This window comes from Ailuropoda melanoleuca, chromosome 3 (assembly GCF_002007445.2).
Source record: "Ailuropoda melanoleuca isolate Jingjing chromosome 3, ASM200744v2, whole genome shotgun sequence".
In the NCBI taxonomy this organism is placed as follows: Eukaryota; Metazoa; Chordata; class Mammalia; order Carnivora; family Ursidae; genus Ailuropoda; species Ailuropoda melanoleuca.
This window is the reverse complement of record NC_048220.1, coordinates 16,922,839-16,946,877: the sequence shown is the minus strand read 5'-3', so window position 1 is coordinate 16,946,877 and position 24,039 is coordinate 16,922,839. Positions and strand designations below refer to the sequence as shown.

The 24,039-nt window shown below is 43.1% G+C and overlaps 1 protein-coding gene across 1 annotated transcript in view; it reads left to right on the top strand.

The window, feature by feature from the left end:
* The window catches only part of MARCHF3 (membrane associated ring-CH-type finger 3), a 136,363-nt gene that overhangs the window by 37,041 nt on the left and 75,283 nt on the right, over positions 1-24,039 (top strand). The gene's annotated exons all lie outside the window — the stretch shown is intronic.

The window sequence follows — 24,039 nt, the reverse complement described above, 5'->3', positions numbered from 1 at the left end:
CTTCCGATAGTCTTTGCTGATACCAGAAAGAGAGAATTCGAGCCCTGCCATATTTAGATCCCTGCCCTAAGTCAGAGTTCTGAGCTGCTGCATTGCTGTTTCTGACACACAATCCTGAGCTGAGGAAGTGACCAGCCTGTGGCCTCACAGACTCAAAAGAAAGCCTGGTCATGGGCAGAGGGCTAGTTCCTGTCCTCAGATAGGGATGGGGACACCACGGCCCTGCCAGATCTCTTGCCTGCCACCTTCTCTCCTGTCCTGAGGCCAGCTTTTCAGAAGGGAACATCTGTCCCTTTGTTGCTGAAAAACAAGCAGGTCTCTTGGGAAGCCAGAGTCGACTCCCTTTGGGGGCTTGGAGGAGCTGCTGGGCAGTGCACGTGCGATCCAGCTCTGTGATTCTTCTACAACATTCCTAATCCGGGGCTCCTCCCGCCGAGGGGGGATAATGAGGGTATGCACAGCTGACTCCACAAGAAGCCTCTTTCACAGTGAAGAATTGTCGATGAGACTCCGCAAAGTATTTCAGAGCCCGTGGCTACCAGCTATCTCAGTTTAATCTACGCAAAGAGTTAGGAGAAAACATTATAATTAGGGTCTAGATGACTGTGTGAACAGGGTATCAGCAACAGCCTGAGCCCATGTGGAGACAGTGGAAGTTTCTTCCCATCACACTGAGCGCACACTGAGTTCTCCCAACTTCTCAGCCACCGGCCTTCCACACACCACACTGCCTGTGCGTGCCACCGCTCCTTCCTATAGTTCAAGAAACCAGAACAGCACAAAATGTTGAGGTCTGTCTGTGCCCCTGTGTCAGAATTAGTTGTAAGGTCCAGAGTCCCCTCAGCCAGATGAGTCATTGTGCCTTTCACCAAAGGACTCAAACAAATTGGTTCTCGGTTGTTGCCCAGCCGTATAAGCGATGTGACAAAGACAGTTCAGAACAGGGCATGTATATCCAACACCACCCCCTACTCTCTGAGTGACTTCTCTATGCCAGATATTCCATTTTATACTTCACATCTGATTTAACTAACACTCAGAACATTTCCATGAAGTGTATTTAGCCCATGTGGCAGATGACAAAATTGAGGGTAGACCATTAAGATGCTCTAGGTACTGCAGCTAACCTTTGGTAGATCACGGTTGGAAGCCAGGTCTCCTGACATGCGAGCCCTTGCTTGTCCTCCTGCAGGATGCCATTGCTGCAATGTGTCAGATTCCAAAACTAGACATGAGGATCAGCTGGGGGACTTGGAAATGAGTCCATCAGAACCTCTTCAGGTGCAGCCCAGGCCGCCTAGGGAAGAGCTGCCAAGCACTGAGCTTCCCCTCCAGCATGAAGAGGGCCGACTCTCCCTCTTCATTATCCTGGGACAAGCATGGGTCCGCGCCAACCAACAGCTCCCCTGCTCTTCCTTCCTCATTGCTGCCCTCAACACAGAGCTGTTTGCGTTTATTCAGCTTGGGGCTCAGCCATGGTGCAGGAGAGACTGGAGCAGGCAGGCTGTGATGTGGGGCTGGGCCAGGGAGCACCCCCAAGGGTGCAGCAGCAGGGCGCCTGCAGAAGCCACAGAGTGGGAAGAACCTGCATCTAGCACAGCAGCAGAGGAATGAAACTTGGATGAGGGGAAAATGACTCGGTTTTAAAGTCACTGCAGGCAGAAGGTTTTATCATGAACAAAAATGAGTAAAAGATGGGGTGCCTGGGTGGCTCAGTTGTTAAGTGTCTGCCTTTGGCTCAGGGTGTGATCCCAGGGTTCTGAGATCGAGTACTGCATTGAACTCCCTGCCCCTTTGGGAGCCTGCTTCTTCCTCTCCCACTCCCCTTGCTTGTGTTCCTTCTCTCGCTGGCTGTCTCTCTCTCTGTCAAATAAATAAATAAAATCTTTTTTTTTAAATGAATAAAAGAAGAGGAGTATTATAGTCAGAAAGGAATGATGCTGAGGTCATGTTGCACACGTTGAGTTTGAGGTCTCATAAGAACTTGACACAGAGCTGTCCATGGGCAAGAGAAGATTTGTCATCAGACACAGCCGGACTCGCTCCGTTTCCCAAAGGCATCAAGATGTGATGTGAACTCTCTGAAGAAGGTGAGAAAGCAAATGGCAAGAACAGTGCTGTCCAGGTCCTTCCGGAGCATTCAGACAGTGCTCTTGTGCATGTGTCTGTGACATGTATCTCTCTCCTGAAAACATGCTAAGTGAAAAAAACTGACAGAAAAGGCCATATATTGCATGACACCACTGATCTAAAATGTCCACGACAGACAAACCCATAGCAACAGAAAACAGATTTGTGGTTTCCAGGGGCTGTGGGAAGAGAGGAGTGGGGAGTGGCTGCTAATGGGTATGGAATTTCTTTTGGGAGTGATGACAAGTTTCTAAAATTGATTACCATGATGGACGCGCGGCTCTGTGAATACTCTAGGACCCATTTTAAACGGGTGAATCATGGGGCAGGTGAATTATATCTCAACTTAAAAATAAGGATCTCACTCAAACTGTCATTCTTTACTCGACCAAAAATAAAGTCCAAACAAAAAACCAATTCCAAATTATATCCAGCCTTTAACTTGAGAACAGGTGGGCACCTTGACCCCTTATGCAGAGAAAACACACCTCTTTATTCAGGTCCCCTCACAGGTTACCTTAACTGTTGGCACAGGAAACAAACCTGTGGATCAGGACATGGGAGACAGTTTAAGGGGTAATTAGATTCTCCAGCTCAAGAACCACATTGATTTGCAGGAGAGAAAAATTTCATGATCCTTTTGCTGCCTTGTTTGTTCCCTTTGAGAGCAATTCTCACTTGGCCTCTGTTTAACCTACAGGTTTGTATATATTCAGGAATTTAAAAAGTGGGAATAGTAAAGGAGAAACCGAACACAGATTCTTTCGTTGGGATATGCATTAAAATATGAATTTCATCTTGGTCCACAGGTTTTTTAATTTTTTAAAAAGATTTTGTTTATTCATTTGAGAAAGAGAAAGCAAGAGACAGAAAGAGAGAGAGAGAGAGCATGAGTGGGGGAGGGGGCAGGGGCAGATGAGAGGGAGAAGCAGACTCCCCACTGAGCAGAGAGCCCGACCTGGGGCTCGATCCCAGGACCCTGGGATCATGACCTGAGCCGAAGGCAGATGCTTAACTGACTGAGCTGCTGAGGCACCCCTCTGTTCACAATTTTTAAACCTGAACAGTTCAAATGTTTGGACAGTGTCACCAGGTTTCATTACCAATGGGTGGTCCTCCTAAGATGCTGGAACGGGGTGCTGAAGCATCTGATGTCATCTGAAGCTAAGAAAGGCACAATCTATCGAGCTGACTTGAAAGGAAAGTGGCATATGCAAGTGATGAATCACTAAATTCTACCCCTAAAACTACTAATATACCCTGTGTTAACTCAACTGAATTTAAATAAAAAATTCAAAAATTAAAAAAAGGAAAGGCAAGTGTTAACAAAAGTAGGAAGTACTATTTGGAAGCAGCCTTAGCTATTTCACGGCAGACTTTGGGACTGCTCCAGCATAGGGATTCTAAATACCATAGTAGTCAAGTAATGTGTTCTCCTTATAAAATTAAAATGAGCATGCTTGGCAGCCTACGAAGAAACGAAGCTTCCCTCCAAACATAATATTTGATATTGTCCACACTTTAGCACTCTGTTACTGTTGGCTTACGGATCAGATGTGATGTTTTCTCTTGTTGTTGTTTAAAGGAAAATGGTTGGAAAATTCCCAGCTCGCGGGTGTGGCGGGAGGGAAATGGGGTGCAGGCACAAACATGGATCTCTCTCCAAACTAAACATGTAAACAGCACCTCTGGTTTGAAGAGCACACTGTTGAGTATTATTTCCCAAAGCCTTGCAGAGTACGTCCATATCCTGCATCCACCTTTCTACCGTATTTAGAGACAAGAATGCTCTAAGGAGTTTTCTCCACATACAATTCTTAACAGCTGGAGCAGGAACTAATTCCTACAGGTCTCTAAAGTCTGGCCTTCTAAGTTATGCTTCTGCATGGCTCTCTCCATCACACCTTCAGAGGCTGTGCTGTCAGGGAAACAGGCCGAGGGCCCCCGATGCTCCCGTCCCAGAGTAGTTGACCCCAAACTGATCCACGTTTATTTGGCATTTTGCACTGCCTCTCTCATCAGAGTAAAAGGCCAAGTAGGAGCTTCCTATTAGGAGAAGTTGCATTCTTGTGAGAAGCTTTTCTTTCTCGGTGGACAGTGATGATCCAGAACAGTCCTGGAGGAAGTCATTTGTTCCCTGCTGGAGGCTGATTTGCTGCCCTGCAGAAGCACACACAATGCAAGAAGGCGTGCGGCGAGCTGGGGACTTTTTTTTTTGCAGATTCAGCAGGGCACTGCATGCCAGCAACCAGTCTGAGGAATGCTGGAGTCATGTGTCAGTGCGTGCGAGAACGGTTCTCTGTGCAGCAGAAAGCTCGACTGATAGCGTAAGGGAGAGAGTCACATACACAACTGTTAACTACCTGCTCCCGATTTTCAGTCTGGAGGGCCATGGAGAGCTTATTTCAAATCCACAGATAGTCAAGAAACAGTTTCAGACTCTCTCTCAACCACCTACCTCACCAGACCTTTCCGTAAACATGCTAATAAGCAGCCTCACTGAACATATTTGTTTCACCTCTCTTCCATATACTTTATCTGCCTGGCTGGGCTAGAAGATGGCTCTGGATGTGGGCCAAATGAAAACTTCATTTGCAAAATGATGGCCCACAGGCCCACCCAGCCCTCGATGATGTATTTTGTTTGGCCTTGTCGGTGTTTTCAAAAAAAGCTGTGAGTTGTCAATATGTAAAACCTAAGAAATTCCATATAAAAAAAATCCATGCTTCTGGTTTCTCTTAAAATTCTGAATATCTGGTCATCCTGGGCTCACATTCTCAAGGCAGATAATGGGGTGAGGCCAAGGGGTAGCTCTGCCCGCCCCCCCACCCTGGACCAGACGTCCATGGGGACTCAGTTCCTGCCAAGTGTGAAACATCAGCTACTGATGAACAAGATTATCATCACGCGCCAGAGTCCCACATTCAGAGATGCGGGAATTAAGTTCCATTTTGGATACAGGAAGGAGTTCACTCTCATGTCTGTAAGGAATGAAGTCTATTTCAAGCGCAGCTAGAGAACCACAAGGAAGAGCACGCTGAACTGGAAGACAGATAATGTGAGTTTTTGACGCGACTCCCCTCTTCCCGTGCTGATTCCTCCTTTTCCTTACCTGTGCCGTGGAAGTGTGAGTGACTACCACCCGTCATCTCATTCAGCGTCCGTTCATTTAACAGCATCTGTGCAGAGTGGCTAATACTGAAGGTTTAGTGTCTTACTACAGGGATGTGCAATTAGGACTTCATTTTCCCCATATATGAAGTAGGGATCGTAATAATAAACCTCTCCGCATCTGGCATATTCTGTATAGTCAATCATTGTAAGCTTTCATTTTTTTTTTGTTAAGTACCAAGTGTTTGCCAAGCTTTGTGCTAGGCCTTGGCAATATGAGATTTTTCCAGGAGTTCCATTATCAGGCTTCTCCATCAGAGGTCCCTGATATTTAGATCATAGTTGAATCAGAGCCATGGCCACTCCCCCAGAAAAATGTACACACACGATAGTTTGCATAAAGTCCCAGGGATTTGGAAGTCCCTGAGGCCCATTCACGGGGTCTGCACCATTGGGCAGGTCCTCACCAGGGTGGCCACGTGGGATGGGGAAACGGTAGTCCCAGGAGACACAGAATCGCACGTAGCAAAACTCAGTCAGGCAGGGGGCCAGTTCTGTGTGAGGACAAGGGGCTGAGGTGCACAAGGTTGAAGCAGGTAGTAAGAGGAATTTTTAAGGAACATCACTTTTTTTTTCACACGAAGAAGCTATTCCTATTATAATTAATGTAGTCAGAGCTAGCATTTTGCGTATTTCTAATGTGTATCGTTGAGGCACATGCGAAGTTCTAGAATTAGCTTTTCTCCTGTGATCCTTTAACTTTTTTTTTTCTTTTCTAAAGATTCTATTTACTTATTTGAGAGGGAGAGAGAGCACAAGTGGGCAGAGGGGCAGAGGGAGGGGCAGACTCCCTGCTGAGCAGGGAGCCCCACATGGGGCTCGATCCCAGGACTCTGGACTCATGACCTGAGCTGAAGGCAGACACTTGACCAACTGAGCCACCCAGACACCCCTAACCTTTTTTTTTCTAAATAACTATACGTCATCCTGGGTGTGAAGACTAATCTCGATATTTATGAAGGCGGACCACTGCTTTGGCATAGTTGACCTGGGGTATGCACTTTTGTCCATATACTGGTCTTTTCCTAGTCTTCAAACTGCACTTCCCAGTATGCACAGGACCGACTGCACATGGGACCTGATTATCTGTTGGTGACCTAGATGGGGCCAGTCACTCAGGGCCACCTCTGCTCCTGACCCTCTCTGACCTTTAGGTTGGATGCAACACTTTATCACATTCCCTCTAAGACAAATCCAATTGCAAAAGTATTGGGAAACAGGTAGTTTTACTGAGGGTTCAGGAGACACTGTGAAAATTCACTGCATTTCACATCAAAATGCCCGTCAGACAACCCTCACCTGCCAAAGCTTTTCTTTTTCAAAGGCCAGACCCTCCTCTTCCCTCTACAGTTCCTCACCCACTCGGTAGCCTGTGCTAATTCAGGGAACAGAACTCCCTGAGCTTCTGCAATTTTGCTTCCTCATTCCTGTTACTTAATACAGGGTGAATTATGAGAAAGCCTCCGCGCTAAGGATGACAATTTTGTTTATACCATTCAACAAGCAACAAGCCCTCCTTAGTATTCATGCTATTTGTGGTGGGGTTGGGAGGAAGTTAAATAACAAATATTATCTTCCTCTCCTTCCCCATCCCCCACCCTACCAGCTTTATTCTTCACTTACTACCTTGAAGGCATCCTTAATGTTAGAACATGGAAACTCATCTTTCATATTTGTTTTTATTTTTTTAAGATTTTATTTATTCATTTGACAGAGAGACAGCCAGCGAGAGAGGGAACACAAGCAGGGGGAGTGGGAGAGGAAGAAGCAGGCTCCCAGCGGAGGAGCCTGATGCGGGGCTTGATCCCAGAACGCCAGGATCACATCCTGAGCCGAAGGCAGACGCTTAACGACTGAGCCACCCAGGCGCCCCTCATCTCTCATATTTGGACAGCTGCATGGTATGCCACTGTATACATGCAGCATGATGCATTTAGCCATTTCTGGGCATTTACTTTATTTTCCTTTTTTTTTCCTATCCCAAGCAGTGCTATAATCAAACAAATATTGCACACTTGTGTATCAGTAGGATAAATTACAGGAATTGGTATTTCTGTGTCATGAATAGGTTCATGATAATGTTTAGTAGATACTGCTGTCCAGGAATTTCTCTTCCAACCGACTGTGTAAAAAAGACCACTTTTCCCCAAAGATTACCTCATTTTATATGTTTGTTTATTCACGTCCCACCTTTATTCAGTAAGGGTTTAAGGTGGTTGGTACGGAGATATAAATTAGACGTAGATGGGAAGGGAAAGTGCGAATCAAAGATAAAGACATAAAATGGACTGGTGAGTAAGGGTGTTGTAAAAACTCATTCAAATCCATTCAGAAAAATCTATTCAAATTCATGCAAACCAGGCGACCCTCAGGTTTGGCACTAAGCTTTCCAGCAGCCAATGCAAAGAGAGGAAACTGATCAATTAGAGAATCCACAACCAAAAACAAAGCTGTGGCTTGCCAGCCTCATATAAAAAAAACACTGTACACTGAGACAGTGTCCTCAACAATGGGACTTCCTTTGAGCCCCACTGCCCCTCCGTATCTGCCCATTTTTCTCAGACCCAAAGCATGCTGCTCCAAAGCAGAGCCCGGCTGTTAGAAGTGCATGTGCTGTTTATGTCGGGTGGGGTGGCAGCCTGGCCAAGGCTGATAACCACCCCCCTGCCTCCCAATGTGGCCAGATAACAGGGTGTTTATGGCAGGCATCGGCACTCAAACACACAGACCTGCCTTTCTCTTAAAAGCTCCTGGAAGTTGCCTTGGAGGATGAGACCAGAAGTCAGTCTGGGCCAGTGTACATAAGTCCGGTCAGGAAAGCGCTCCTGCAGGCATATTCCCAAGCAGAACACGTGGGCTGCCTGCTGGATGAACAGGCAGAGGGCTGGACGGGTGTGTTCTCCAGGGCTGGGGGGCAAGGATCCCCTGAGGGAGCCAGGGGCCACCTGTGTAAACGGCCAGCCTCGCAGAAATCACCAAGGGGCTGAATCCCCCGACAGAGGGTCAGATGGCTCTATAAGGAAGCTCTGACCCAAAGCAAAGGCAATGGATCTGGACAGCAAACAGCAGAGGAGTTAAGAGACACCTGGACTTGGACATGGATTTGAAAGCAGAGCAAACTAGCAAGAAAGCAGTGGGTCTCCAAGGGTCATCAAGGCTGGCAAAATACAAAGCAAAATGGATCGAGTCACATAAGATTCTCTCCCCAAACCCCACTGAGCTGTGGATAATTTAGTAGCATAAGCTACTGCACACTGTGGTATGGACCCCCCAGACAGGTCCCAGAGAGGACATATCAAGAATGTATCATGAGCAGAAAGAAAAAAGAGTTACGAACCTGTGTCTCAGCACCGTGAAGATAGTGGGGTAGTATTTCCTTTGTCATTCCCTGGATGACAAAAGAGAAGAAAATAGGAGAAAGTTATCCAAGGGGAAGAAAAATAAATACAAAACAGTGTACCCCTGATTAAAGGAACTTTTTTTTGAGCATCACCCTGGGGGGCCATCGGAGAGAGAAAAGGGACAAGAACGGCAGGCCACCCCGAAGGGAGTAAAAGGAACCAAAAGAAGCATTGGGAAATGCCTTCTGGGGGTATGATATGGCATGGGGAGAAAAGGAGGTACATTTGGCAGTTAGAAAAGACCGATCCTACATAACGGTCTTTACATTCCCTTGATTCCTTTCAAGTGCATCCACATGAAGGTTGACTTTCGAACTGTGAGTTTTAGCCAGTACAGCTGTTCTGGGTTTTGAGTTCACCCACACAGATCCTGACTCATGATTTACCAGCCTTCTGCCCTTCCCACCGGTCTCCTAAGACTCCGCTTTTGCTAGACCCGGGAGAATGGCCTCCTCATCCCCACGGTCCTCGTCGCTCCGGGCTGGCAAGGAGAGCTTCCCAGCATGTCAGGCTTATTGTGTTGGCCTGTGTGGCTGAGGAGGAAATAGGATCCCTGCTTTAGGTTCTGGTATAATTTCACCAGAATATTACACCAGTGGAAACAGAAGTTGAACTTACATATGGGAAAACGTGAAGATGTGGTGGTAAAGTTTCATGGTTGGACTATCGTATTCTACTTTGAAACAGATTTAAGAATGACTCTGTTAGCTGGATGACTTCAGGGATCCATGTAACCAAATAGTTTTTCATTAAGAGTTTTAAATCATAGATAAAAATGAATTTATTGGAATAAAGTGACTGAATATGTAAAAATTAATAAATGGAGCGCAGGTTACCCAGAAAGACTCATTTTCTTATTGTCCAAATGTTTCCATACATTTAATGCGGTGATCTGAAATCTTGGTCAGGACTCCCTCAAATCTCTTTTTAAATGCATTCATCAGATGAACACCGCTAGAAAGGTGCCACCTTTGATCAACATAATGATTTTGATGTGAAAACCCTCAATTACGGCTCTTAATCATTTCCTTGGTAACAGGGAGTTTTGAACAAAATATAATAGCAAGAGTATTATAGAAAGGTTACTTATTTTACCCTCCACCTCTGACTATCCAGAGAACAACAAAGCCAAAATATGGAGGAAAGCAAGATGCTCTTTTAGCTAAAAAACCAGAATTCAGAAGTAGAACATAGTGGTGAGGCTTCTCCCCCCTTGGGTGGTGATTTCAGGATTTTTCCCCTTAACTGGGTGTAGCCTTGACAGAAGAAGGTGGGAGCCAGGGGCCCAAACCATCATCCCCACCCATCAGACCCTCTTGGGAGGAGGGTTCCCCATCCATCTTCTTTCATTCTGGGCCCACACCCTAAAAAATAGTTTTGCTTAGTATTATGAGGCCTCCTTCAGTCCCCAAATTAGACTACTCTAGCGTCTAGCTAGGTGAGTGGCTCAGACGCCGTCAGCATCAGGAGTGGCATGACCTCAGGACTGCCAGCTTTGCAGGTGCAGCCCCTGGAGGTGAAAACCTTACTTCCACACACTTGCTCCACCCAGCGGCAGGAACCCCAGAGAAGTGGAATTCCGCGGGGCTGCACTCACTCAGCGCTCCACCAATGACAGGCTGCTGTAGATGTGTTTACTCACTCCGTGTGACCGAGTATGCAAGCATGTGGACACAAGGTAGTCACAGCCCACTCGCCACCCCCACCCCCACCCCGGCAGCCTGGAGAACTATGCAGGTCAGGTTGTGAAACAGCATCCGCGGTTATTTAGAAAGGCATTTGGCATTCAGGGGAGGTTGGTCTTGTTTCAAACTCTGCTCATTGCACTAGTAGAAAACAGTGAGGATGATGACTCTTGATTCTCCCTAACATCTCAAGGGGCCTACGGGCCACGGGATTCTCCAGGGAGACATGGTGACATGGAATGGGGTCCTATACCCAGGTAGATGGCAAAAATGACTAAAGTTTAGAGTGTGGGAAAAAATACTTGAAATTACAAAGTAAAAAGTGCAAATATGAGATTATAAATAAATATATCATTTGTATTCAACTTAAAAACAATATATTTAGGGGGCGCCTGGGTGGCACAGTGGTTAAGCGTCTGCCTTCGGCGCAGGGCGTGATCCCGGCGTTATGGGATCGAGCCCCACATCAGGCTCCTCCGCTATGAGCCTGCTTCTTCCTCTCCCACTCCCCTGCTTGTGTTCCCTCTCTCGCTGGCTGTCTGTCAAATAAATAAACAAAATCTTTAAAAACATATATATTTATATATATATATATATATATTTAAAAACTGACACGGTATCATGCGACGTAAAGAAGTAAGTATCTAAGGACACTTGGGTGGCTCAGTTGGTTAGGCAACCGACTCTTGATTTTGGCCCAGGTCATGATCTCAGGGTCATGGGATGGAGCCCCGTGCCAGGCTCCGCGCTGGGTGTGGAGCCTGCTTGAGATTCCCTCCCCTCATCCCCCACTTGTACTTTCTCCTGCTTGCTCGCTCTCAGATAAATAAATCTTTAAAAAAAAAAAGAAGTACCTAATTTTTGCTGGGTATGGGGGGGATGCAGCATATAGATCACGCAGAAAACAAATTTTCGCCATTGCCGGAGGGTATTTGGGATTGGTATCTAAATCTTAAATTTACAAGCTTTTTTTTTTTCTGTGTTGTTTTTTTTACATCCTGTCCTAGACACTGGACCTCCTTTCCCTAAGATCTGGATACTTTTTTTCCCCCTCATTCAAACCAGAGGCCAGTGAGAATAAATTCAAGCATACAGTTGTAAAAGCCTCTCTCCCCGCGTTTACATTTTGACAGCAGCCACAGAAGATGAAACCAGCGGGGGATGTAAGTGGATGATGGCAAGGCCGTCCCAGGTGGGAGGAATATGCTGATGGGGGAACCTGGCCCTCAATTAATGAATGACATCAACGCCTTTCATGTACAACGGCACACCCCAGGGCTGGGTGAGACAAGCAGGAAAGAAGAGAAAGATCCCATCTTGTTAATTGACCTAATCCCACCTCCTCCCCCAGAACTACAGATGATTTATAACACAGAACTTCCTCTAATGTCATCAAACTGCCTCTCCCAGAAACAACACCGAGGAGTGATCGTGAATAGTGATAACGAACGAGCAGACACTTTGTCCCTACCTCCTGCCATTCTTTCCTCTATGAACTTACTTAGGGAAAGCTGATGTGAAACTCACTTCTTGGTTTGGGTTTTTTTTTCCTTTAGTTTGTTTTTGTCTTTTCATTTTAAGCAGTCACACCCTCTGTTCCAAACAGAGTGCAGATCCCACCATTGCATTCCTAACTTTGTGGTTCTGAACGTTGGACTCTGGAAAGTAGCAACAGTCATGGTGGAACAGGAGTGGATAATGAGAGCTTTTGGTCTCAGAAAGGGAAAAATAGAGCAGCTCAGAACTGCAGGACCAGGGAGTCTCGCATTTTTCCTCATATTTCTAGGTGACAGACAAATTGTTAGTTACCACATGTATACTTTATTAGTAATTGCTCTAATTTGCCTCCTAAGTTTCTAAGTTGCCAGTTCACGGAGATCAACTATTTTGTCCCTATAAAATAGGAATCATGTGATAATTTAATGAAGTAGCTGGCCAGTTAGGGCAATTTCTGTGCAAATGCAGTTATGGCCATTGTAATCTAGAAAAGAAGAGGGAGGGATAACACAGTACAACTCCTTAGAAGCGTAGCACTCACTGGGATTAAAATACTACACACACATTTCCTTTTGTGGACATATGGGTGCTAAGACAACTGATGTTTCTTGGGGTTGGTTTGGTCTCTATTTAAAAGAAAAAGTTTCCTTCCTTCTTGGAGCATGGTAAGGGCTGAATACCAAATCCCTCCGGCGGGGGGAGTTGGCGGCAGGGGGGGAAGGTCTGGGAGACCGAGGGCTGGGGAGTGTGCAGATGACAGCAGGGATGTGGTACGCAGGGTTTGACATACAGCTTCTCTTTTTTTCATCTCAAAGCAAATGTTCCACTTCTCTCAAAATGTTCTTAGCTAACTTCCAGTACTGTTTTAAGGACCTAAATGCGAAACATACTCTTGTGGCCGGCCTGTCAGATTTCTCTCTGTTTCTGGATCTTTGCAATTTATCCACAGAAACATTTCCTACTTCTCCACTGAATAGCCAAACAAGCTGAGGTCTCTTTCTGTCTCTTTGCCATCAGCAAAATTGTCAACTCCCTTCTGTTTGCTGAGCTCTGTTCTCTCCGATTTCTAAGAGGCAGGAACACAGCTTAACATTTGGTTCTCAGGTTTCAACTTGCAGTCCTGAAAATGGCAGAAACTAGGAAAATGAAGTTTTTAGCTGATCTTTGAGAACACTGGAAATAGAGTGACAGAATAAATGTGGATTGCTCAGGCCATTTTGGAAAGTCACTAGTTGGCCCAACTCAGCTGGCAGACATCCTGGGACTGATAAAATTCCTTTAGCAGCTCCTCAGAATTTAACTTTGGCTCAATCTGTCAACGTCACAGCCACATCTCTCAAGGGTACCATTTGGCCACAGGTCAAATCTATTATCACAAACACAGTGGATGTTCCTGAGCAGCATTCCTAACTGTGGCCAGTGTGTCCACATGCACTGAATAAGATCAAGTATCAAAAAGTTTAAGAAAAACAATGCAACTTAGATAACCCCTGCCACTTTTATTGAAATCAAGACACTTTTTTAAGTGACCAAATGGCATTTGGATAAATAACCGTACTCCTGGAACCTGAAATCAGACCATCAGTGATTAAGATTTTAAACCAAATTTGGAAACTATACTCCTGGCTTCCCAACTTCCTTAATGTACTATTAGCGTGTTCATGACCAAGGAGAAGCTCCAGATGAGTCTTATGGCTTAATGCTTCCTTGATCAATGTTCAGTAAGCAACAGGGCAGGGCAGGCAGCCCATTTATCCTCAAAGTGTGGTCGTTGGGCCAGTGTCATTAACATAATCTGGTAGCATATTAGAAAGGCAAATTCAGGGCCCTACCCCAGCTTACTGCAGCAGCATTTCTGAGGGTGGGGCCCAGGAATCTGGGTTTTTACAAGCTCTTCTGGTGATTCTGATGTTCACCCAAGTTTGAGAACCACTGGCCTTGGGGCCTCTGGAACAAGCTGTCAACTGGCAACAGACGGTTTATGGTTGTACCTACAGAGATTTCTTTCTGCAGATGAGAGAAATGTGACAATCATGCTGTCCTTCTTTGGTTGGAAGCTAGGTCCCAGCTGCTGATTTTTGCTTTCTTTTCTCTGCAACATTTCCCAATATGTGGATCAGAACTGTGGGGCACCATATGTTGAAACTGACTTAGGGTGACAGTTTGTATTTTAAAACTTGGAACTTGTAGGGAGCACCTCCCAAACTTGTTGGGATGGTTTTAGTTTGTTGGTGCTAAGAGGAACCATACACCTAAACAGTAATACACACTTTTCCTCAATCAGCTCTCGGAACATCTCAGTCATCTGTAACACAGCAAAAAATCAGAAAGTAGACAAAAAGGACCTTTCATCATTCAACATGTATATTACAAAAACTGCATACCAAAGCTCATTCCTGTTAAGGAAATTCCTGGAGGCTGCTCAGATCTACTCAGTCTTACTTTCTAAAACTAATTGTGCCTCGGAATCACGTGAGAAGCTGTTTAAAAATTTAGATGTGCAACACCTAAATGTAAAAGCTAAAACTATAAAACCCTTAGGAGAATACTTAGGTGTAAATCTTCATGATCGTGGGTTAGGCAACCGTTTCTTAGATATGACACCTGAAGTATAGACAACCAAACAAAAAATAGATAATTAAAAATTAAAACCTTTGTGCTTCAAAGGACACTATCAAGATAGAGTATAAAGAGACACTCCACCTAATAGGAGAAAATATTTGCAAGTTGTTTCCCTGAGGAGAGTCTAGTATCTAGAACATATTTTTTAAAAAACCTTACAACAACAACAAAAAAACCCCGAACAACTCGATTTTAAAATACATGAAATATTTGAACAACTATCTCTCCAAAGAAGATGTACACATGGCCCATAAGCACACAAAAAGCTGCTCAACATCATGTGTCGTTAGGGAAATGCGAATCAAGAGTACGATGAGACACCACATCACACCAGGATGGCCAGGATCCCAAAGATGGAAAACCGCAAGCGGTGGCAAGGAAATGGAGACACTGGAACTCTCACACATGACTGGTAGGAATGTAAAATGGTGCAGTCACATTGGGAAACAGTCTGGCAGTTCCTCAAAAACATAAAAATGGAGTTACCATATGATCCAGCAATTTCACTCCTAGCTGGGTATACACCCAAGAGAATGGAAGACATAAAAACTTGTCCACGAATGCTCACAGCAGGCTTGCTCCTTAAAGCCAAAAGGTGGAAACAACTCAAGCGTCCATCAACTAATGAATGCATCCACAAAATGTCCTATTTATACAATGGGGTATTACTCACCCATAAAAAGGAAGGAAGTACTGATACGTGCCGTAACATGGATGAACCTTGAGAACGTTAAGTGAAAGAAGCCAGACACAAAAAGCCACATATTGTGTGATTCCGTTTACATGAAATGTCCAGAACATGCAAAGCCATAGACACAGAAAGCAGATTAGTGGGTTCGTGGTTGTCAGGGGCTGGGGGAAGTGTGATGGCTGCACAACTTTGAGAAATGCTAAAAAAAACACTCAATTGCACACTTGAAAGGGTGTATTTTATGGAATATAAATTCTATTTCACTTTTTAAAAAACATGCAGCAACGTGGATTTGGCCTGTGGAGCCATAGTTTTCCAATGCCAGTTTAAACATACACAAACATATTTCCTTAACAAAAAAAAGAATGCGTGATATATACCAAATTAGATACTAGAACCACCAAGGGTGGAGCCCGGGCATCTGTAGTTTTGAGAAGTTTCCAGGTAATTTACTTGAAACCAATCAACTGCTGGTTGGAAAACCAATAGTTGGGGACCACTGCTTTCCATATAGTTCTGTTAGTCTGATAATCTTAGAAGGCTGGAAGAGAGGAAGGCAGTTTCTATAGGGAGACAAATAGGTACTATGGGGAAAACATATATATATATTTTTGACACCCCAACAAAACACAGTAAAGAATAAGACACAAATACAAAGGCATAAAAATCTCAGTGTTCTGAGGCCACTTAGCATAGAAGCAAACAGTCATAGGTCCCGTAACAAACCGAAATCATTGCTATATTACAATTTTTGATATTCATAGTGATGACCTAGGGGCATTCAGAGAGGATTAAATTGTGTTCAATAGATGTTATTTAAGGCATGTGGAGGCAAATACTCATTTTAGGAAATAGCATTTTAAGAATGCTCCAAGTAGTAAAACCTCAACAATCGAGGAAATCTGATTATCCAGGTAAGGTGGTTTAAAAATCCTTAATAGCCTTTTTTTAAAGTCTTCTAATTTTTTTTTCCACTTGGGTTTCACAAACAAAAGTCAATCTTGCAACTAAGGAAAAAAAAACAGGATATAAACTTCCTGAAATGAGCATGAGACACAGAAAACATTTGAGGGGAGAGAAACCAAAATGGAGAAATTTTTGTTTTTCTAAGGCATACTCATTTCTAAGCCAGTAGTCCTTTTTTTTTTTAAATCAACTTTATTGAGGTATAATTTATATATAATAAAATATTTTAAGCACGTAATTTGGGTGCCTTTGACAAATGTGTACACACACCCGTGTAACCACCATTCCAATCAATACACAGAACATTTCCATCTCCCTCGCATCATGTGCCCCATAGTGGTCAATCTCCCATGCGTGTACCCACCTTGCCCCAGGCAACCAGTGATGTGATTTCTGGCATTATTGATTAGTTGTGCCTCTAGAATTTCAGACAGACAGACTCCTACTGTATACGTCCTTCTGTCCAGCTCCTTTCAACACAATTATGAGGTCCATGTATGGAGCCAGTGTGTGATTAGTAGTTCATTCCATGTTGTTGCGAGGAGTATTCCTTCCATGAATATACCAGAATGTATGTACCCATTCACCTGCTGTTTTCTGTGGGGGATTATTGGAAGTGAAAATGCCCAAGTCTTTCTATGGACCTTTTTTTCCATAGGTCCTATGCTGGGCCATGTGTTAAATATATGTTTTACATAATGAGAAACTGCCAAACTCTCTTCTCTAGTAATTTCACCATCTTATACTCCGACTAGCAATGCAGGACAGTGCCAGTGAAAGCCCAGAACCTGGACCTACACGCCGGTAGAGAGAAAATTCTCACTCAGTTATTTCCATCTCTCCTTGGCTCATTATTTTGTCCGCTGTTATAGGAATTTTGCCTTGTATTTATGGAAACTTTCATCTATATGGCTCCAAACCCTTTGTAGGTTTCAACCAGCATTAGTACTGATATACTATTAATTATCTATATAATTATCAGCATACTATATAATTAATATGCTTTAATAAAACTGAAGTTTCAAGCAAAAAATATTTTTCTTGGCAGCGATAGCTAAAAACTGTTTCTAAAATAGCACTTATTTATGTCCCTTTCTAATAAGTGGGCAATGGCTGTGAATGAATCCTTGACCATTCAACATCTTGGCAGTTTTTGTTGTTTGTCCTTTTGAAAGTCAACTTTCTGTGAAAATCAGTGCCTTGGTTCACGAAAGAACAGCAGTACAGTTTAGTATTAAAGAGCTCAAGTTAAAGAGGTTGTCAGACCACTGTGAAAATTGTGAATTCTTTCCATGGGCCTCTTCTTTACCATATAAAGCTTTGGTTCCCTCATCTGCAGCTGGGCGGGGGCGAGGGGTAGGGTCATAAAGACACATATGTCATAGAATTGTTCTGAGGACAATGATCTCATGTAGGTAAAGCCTTTGGCAATGTTCCTAGTCCATATTTATTGCTCAACAAATGGAAGATTTAAAAAAGGTGGGTTCCAGTGTGGTTGAAGAAAAAAGTCATCATAGGAAACACAGAATGAGTTCTAGAATGTAAATTCCCTCTCCTTGCTTTGACCAGGAACATGCTTCCTCTCTCCCCTTGGAAGTCGGGGACACTCCCATTCCATTAGCTGCCAATCAGCAGCATCCTCCACAAGGTCATTCCCTCCCCATCCTCTGTTCCTGCTGGGGCTGGCTAGGAGGAGCCGTGTGTGTACCTTCTCTCGCCGGGTTCTAGTCTGGCTCACCTGCTCAGAAGCCTGGACTTAAAATTGGCTCACCATGCTGCCCTCTGCCTCGGCTGTTTGTACTAACCTCACATCGAAACATCCTGTTTCCTTTCAGAACTTGACCTTAGCATCCCACATGCCCTTTGAGGTCCATGTATGGAGCCAGTGTGTGATTAGTAGTCCCACATTTCAGTCCCATATATCCCACATATCAGACCTATGGGCTGACAGATTAAGAAGCATCTGCTCCCTGGACTCCAGCCTCAAACAACCATAATAGGACGATAGGAAAAAGCTCACCAGATGCACATCTTCAAATACCAGAAAATCATTTTTTTAAGTTTAATTTTCCAAACACATGGACCATAAGGAAGAGAAAGCCTCCAGTCTCGGGCTTTCAATTTAAAGACCATTTGGTAAATGTTTCTCTTTGCACCTGCACTGAGGACCTTTATGGAATAGCTAGCATTGCATCTTCCCTAGCTTCTAAATCTGGAGAAACTGCAGTCTGTCAGGAGGTGAATAAATCATACCAGTAAGTAAGTAAATTAAGAAATGGATTGTGTTTAGGTGCATGTAGCAAAGAGAGCAACCAGGAAAACTCCGGTGAACCAGCATTATGACATCAGACTACTGACTCAAACACTGCATTGGGGCAATTCTTGTTACCCTCTCCTCTATGTGTGTTGTGCCCTTTGCCCTATGGTGTTAGTTCCACCCTCGGGCCAATGACGCATGAGGCATGAGGGGAAGCTGGGAGGAGGGCAGAGGTTACTGTCTGGCAGTATCTGGGTGAGGTCATGCTAAGCCTAGTTCCAGGTCTTTCTGTCAAATACCCTATGAAGTATCAACTGAAGGATAGACTTGTCATCTCTGGCCACTTAGCCCAAGCAAACTAGCCCACTCAGTGAGTCCCCTCAGCCAGAATGGGTGGAGGTGTGAAAGAGTCCAGTATTGCATTAAATATTGAAAATAGGGCCTAAAGTAGAAGTGCTCTTCAGAGAGGTGCATTAGGCTCTGATGCTGCCCCTGAGGCGAGTTCTCTGTTACATGGAGAAGAGAGAATGACAGAAAATTCTGGTGAATTATTTTGATGAGCTTCAAGAGTTTAAAACCAGTCTCCTTGACATTTTGACATCCTGGTGTATTTTTCTTTGGTTTTCCTGACAGAAAGGAAAGTTGAGGAAGAATCAGGATTCTCTGCTTGCTCTTCAACTGCTAAAAAACTCACTAGATATTTTTCTTGCAAGACTTACCAATTTAAAAACTAACTTTAAATTTCTGTCAGTTTCTTGTTCTAAAAACGTTTAGTGTCTTAGATCAAATTTATCTCTTGTTAGTTCAAACTAATAAGTAAATCTCTGTAGCAAACATCTTTTATGCCATTTACTCAAGCAGAAAATGCAGGTACTTGGTTGGATTTTTAATTTTCTTGTTAAGGTGGCATTTCCTTTTTTTGCCCAATAGTTAGCAGTAACATCTTTAGGCCTGTTTTCCTCCTTGATAACTTTGACAAGTTACCTCAGATTGGTCAAATCTTCTATTTTGGCTTATATAGGTATTACTACTGATACTGTCTACCTTTGTCCTACAAAAATACTAGGGTCAATGTATATATTACCCTAGTGTATCTTTTAAAAGAGAATTTCATTGTTTTAGGATCCCTTATTTGTATTTTTTTTAAAAAATGTATTTTCAAAATTCAGATGTTTCTTCTCTAAATAACTATTTCATAAAAAAATTTCTAACAGTTCATAAAAACACTTTTCCTTCTAAATGGACAGTTATACCTGTAGTCAATCTTTGCTCGCTTGTTTTATAAACAGAAAGGGGTCGAAAACGGGTGAAAAGTGTGTCAGGTCCCTACTCTATGCCATGCACCAGGCTAAACATTACCTACACTACCTGGGCAATTCTCACAAGAGTCAATAAGCAATGATAGGTGCTATTATTATCTTAATTTATATAGAAGAAAATTAAACCTTAGAGAACACTAACTTGTCCATAGTCACATGGACAGAAAGGAAATCTTTGTTATTAAAGAATAACAACAAAATGGGGTGCCTGGGTGGCTCGGTCAGTTAAGCAGCTGCTGTCAGCTCTGGTCACGATCCTGGGGTCCTGGGATCGAGCCCTGCATCGGGCTCTCTGCTCAGCAGGGAATCTGCTTCTCCCTCTGCCTCTGCCTGCTTCTCCCTCTGCCACTCCCCCTGCTCATGTTCTCTTTCTCTAATAAATATATAAAATCTTTAAAAAAAAATAGTAAAATAACAAAATGGATTTGGTAATAAATGATAGAATCACAAGTTCATATTCAGTTCTATTATTGTTGCTATTACTGAAAGCATGTAGTTATCCACATGCATAAACACGCATACATTTGTAGGATCATTGTTACATGACCTTGACGCTCTCATTTTCCACATGAAGAAGGTCCATGGAAGTGAAATGACTAAGCCACGGGGACAGTTAATTGAATTTCAGAACCCACCAGCAGATGCACACTCTGTGCCTCCTGGGAACAGGATGTTGGCAGTTTATCCAGAACTTTGTGCCCTGAGTTCTTACACGTGTAGCAAAACTGCCGTGCTCATGGCACAGACCCGTCCTGGTTTCTACAAGTGAGGCTGCCCGCCCCCCACTCCACAGGACAAAGAACTACAGGGGGTATGCATGTTAAGTGTTCAGGTGCTTGTTTGTTTACCTCGTGGAAGAGTAACCATGGTAGCTTCATGCTGTCATTATTGGGCCTGTCAATATAATTGTGTAGTGATATCACTGGAGTTGTGAAACAATCATTCACATCCGTCCTTGTGTTTATATTTAGCAGTGACTGCTAATGGTGTGATTATAGGATATAAACGAGCTCCACCCAGAGTGAGCCCGAATGATGAGATGATTGCCTGGGGACCTCGGGTTAGCCAATGCATATTACACTATGAAATGAAGATATCCAGCATAGACAACTTTATTGTGACTCTAAATTTGGTTTCCCACAATACCACTTCAAGCCAAATTATGTATGTTTGATGAGGCATAATTTCTTATTAGATTCACAGAATACCAGAGCAGACTACATCATGATGGGATCATAATCTGAATTTTAGTCAGGTTTTTGGTTCATTCCCCAATACTAGCTAATGAAATTAATCTGATACCATAGTTATTCAAATGAATAGGGGACAACATAGGACAAAAAGGGAATAAACTGTATCGCTCACCACAAAAAGTAATGTACTCTTATATAGTAGTAACTGTTGGCATTTTTTCCCCTGACCTTTCCATGAACCGTCTCTCATCGGCCTTGTGGTCACTTGTCCAAGACAGATGTCTGACTCTTGGTTTTGGCATCTCTGATTAGGGATTTAACATATTGAATTCAGCCTTTTAATGATTCTCTAAAATGTTATTTCGATAACGTGCATGCCAAGCCTGCATGTAGATCAGTGTTCCTCATTTCTGACCAAGAGAACGTGCTGAAAGCTTTCCAACAAAATATTACTGAAGTTGAGAGGGAACTGAGTGTAACAGACTTTGGTTTGCTCCCTTGTACCCATTGTATCTTTCTCTTTTCTTCATCTAACACACCCCAGATTCACTCATTTGGAATAAATGTTTGTAACCAGAGATGCCATTAAATGCATGAAGTCATTGCTGGAAAAGCCTCTAACATGTGATCTTACTGTCTGTGCTAACCACACCATCAGCTACCTGGGAATAATATAGGTAATAGGAAATTGAGTTACTTAAATAATGAGCCATTTTTCCTTAAATTAGCCACTTTTAATTCATTCTGGGGAGTACTTAGCTTCTAACCGGAGTATTTAATATCTGGTCTTGTTTTCCAAATCACAATCACGTGTTTAAGTATATGAATAATTAGAGTTTCATAAAGGTTAAAGAGTCAGCTGGAATAAGCCAGTGGAAACAAGGTGATATAATTTTGAATATTAAAACCATGGTATCTGCCACACTACCAGACAGTTCTTTCTTTTTTTTTAATGCGTGAAAAATGGCAAAATATCATTACCGTAAGTGGCTCGGGGGCCTGGTAATATATTGTTTTTCTAAAGTATTTAAGTCATCAAAGCAGTAGCAAGAGGTCAGAGTCTCGTGTTGCTTAACAGCTGGAGGCCGATCAGGATGATCTTAGACTTGTTTTTCAAAACATTTTCACAAGGGAAAAATATTAATAAAAAATTAAAAAGGAAAGTTTTAGAGTTTGCATAAAATGAGCAGAAATAAGATTTATACTCTGCCTCTGAAAGGGTATTGAATATCACTTCAATTTGCAAATATTGATACAACTGTCATATTATTTTCACATTGCGACAATTTTGAGTTTTCTTCACTTGAAACATTGTCCCAGGGGGCACTGTGACTGTTAAACTAATCTTTATTCATGATTTATGCAGCCTGAACTCAAATCTCTGAAACAAAATTAATAAATCATGTGCCGATGGAGAGAATGGCAGAGACTGTAGACAATTTGAAGAACAATTTCTAAGTGATTGGTACCACTTAGACCAACTTTGAGTTTATGGAAATTTTTTACTTAAGTTGTGAAAACTCTTAGGACCTCCTGGAAACTGTAGCAATTCATTTTCTCGGCTGATTTGCTCCGAGATGGGCTAAAACCAGGCTACGCCAAACTGATCTCTCGTCAACTCACCCTTTAAAAGATAACTATCAAGGAATATCACGTAGCTTGCCTTCATAGCACAACAAAACTCCAACTCAGGCCCTTCCTGCTGCAATTTATGTCCATTCGTTCTTGCTGTTTTCTCAGAGGAGCTTTTAGAGTATAACTGAGTACCCTCTGTGGAAATATAACCAAGCAATCACCTTGGAGACAAAGGTACGTTGGTAATCAGTCCCGGAAGTGAGGCTGGTTGGAATACCAAGTAGGGCTAGCCTAGTCTGTTAGTTACTGAGTTGTTTTCCAGCATGGCATACAGTCATCACAGTTTTAAGACCACCCAGGAATTGTTAGCTATGACTACTTACCATGTGATTATTTTTTAAATAAAGTTTATTTTTTAGAAGAGTTTTATTTTTACAGAGAAATGGCAAAGATAGTTAAAAAAATAAAGTTCTCGTATACCTCACACCCAGTTTCCCCTATTATTTTTTTTATTTTAATGTTTTTTATTATATTATGTTAGTCACTGTACAGTACATCCCTGGTTTCTGATGTAAAGTTCGATGATTCATTAGTTGCGTATAACACTCAGTACACCATGCAATACGTGCCCTCCTTACTTCCCATCACCAGCCTATCCCATTCCCCCACCCCCCTCCCCTCTGAAGGCCTCAGTTTGTTTCTCAGAGTCCATAGTCTCTCATGCTTCTTTCCCCCTTCTGATTACCCCCCTTTCTTTATCCCTTTCTTCCCCTACCAATCTTCCTAGTTCTTATGTTCCATAGATGAGAGATTTCATATGATAATTTCTTTCTCTGCTTGACTTATTTCACTTAGCATTATCTCCTCCAGTGCCGTCCATGTTGCAGCAAATGTTGAGAACTCGTTCTTTCTGATAGCTGAGTAATATTCCATTGTATATATGGACATCTTTAGTATGTATATTTGTTACAACTAATGAACCAATACTGATGAATTCTTACTAACTGAAGTTTATACTTCATTCGGATTTCCTTGGTTTTTACCTAATATTCTTCTTGTGTTCCAGGATCCCACCCCAGATTCCACCTAATATTCAGGTGCCCTGCCTCCTTAGGCCCCTCTCGGTTGTTGTGACAGTTTCTCAGACGATTCCTTGTTTTTGACAACCACTGGTCAGGGATCTTGTAGAATGTCCTTCAATAAGGATGTGTCTGAGGTTATGAGTTTGCAAGAGGAAGGCCACAGAAGTCAAGCACCAATGTCAGCACACATGAAGGGCACATGGACTTATCATGGTTGATGTTGAGCCTGATCACCTGGATGATGTGATGTTCGCCAGGTTTCTCCACTGTAGAGTTCTTCTTCTTCCCTCTATCCATACAGCAGCTCTCTGGAAGGAGTTCATCATGCACAGCCAACACTTAATGAATGGGGAGTTATGCTCTACCTCCTTGCTGTATGAGTGTGGACATAACTTATTTGGATTTCTTCTGCATGGGAGATTTGTCTCTTCTCCCCATGCCCTTTGATTT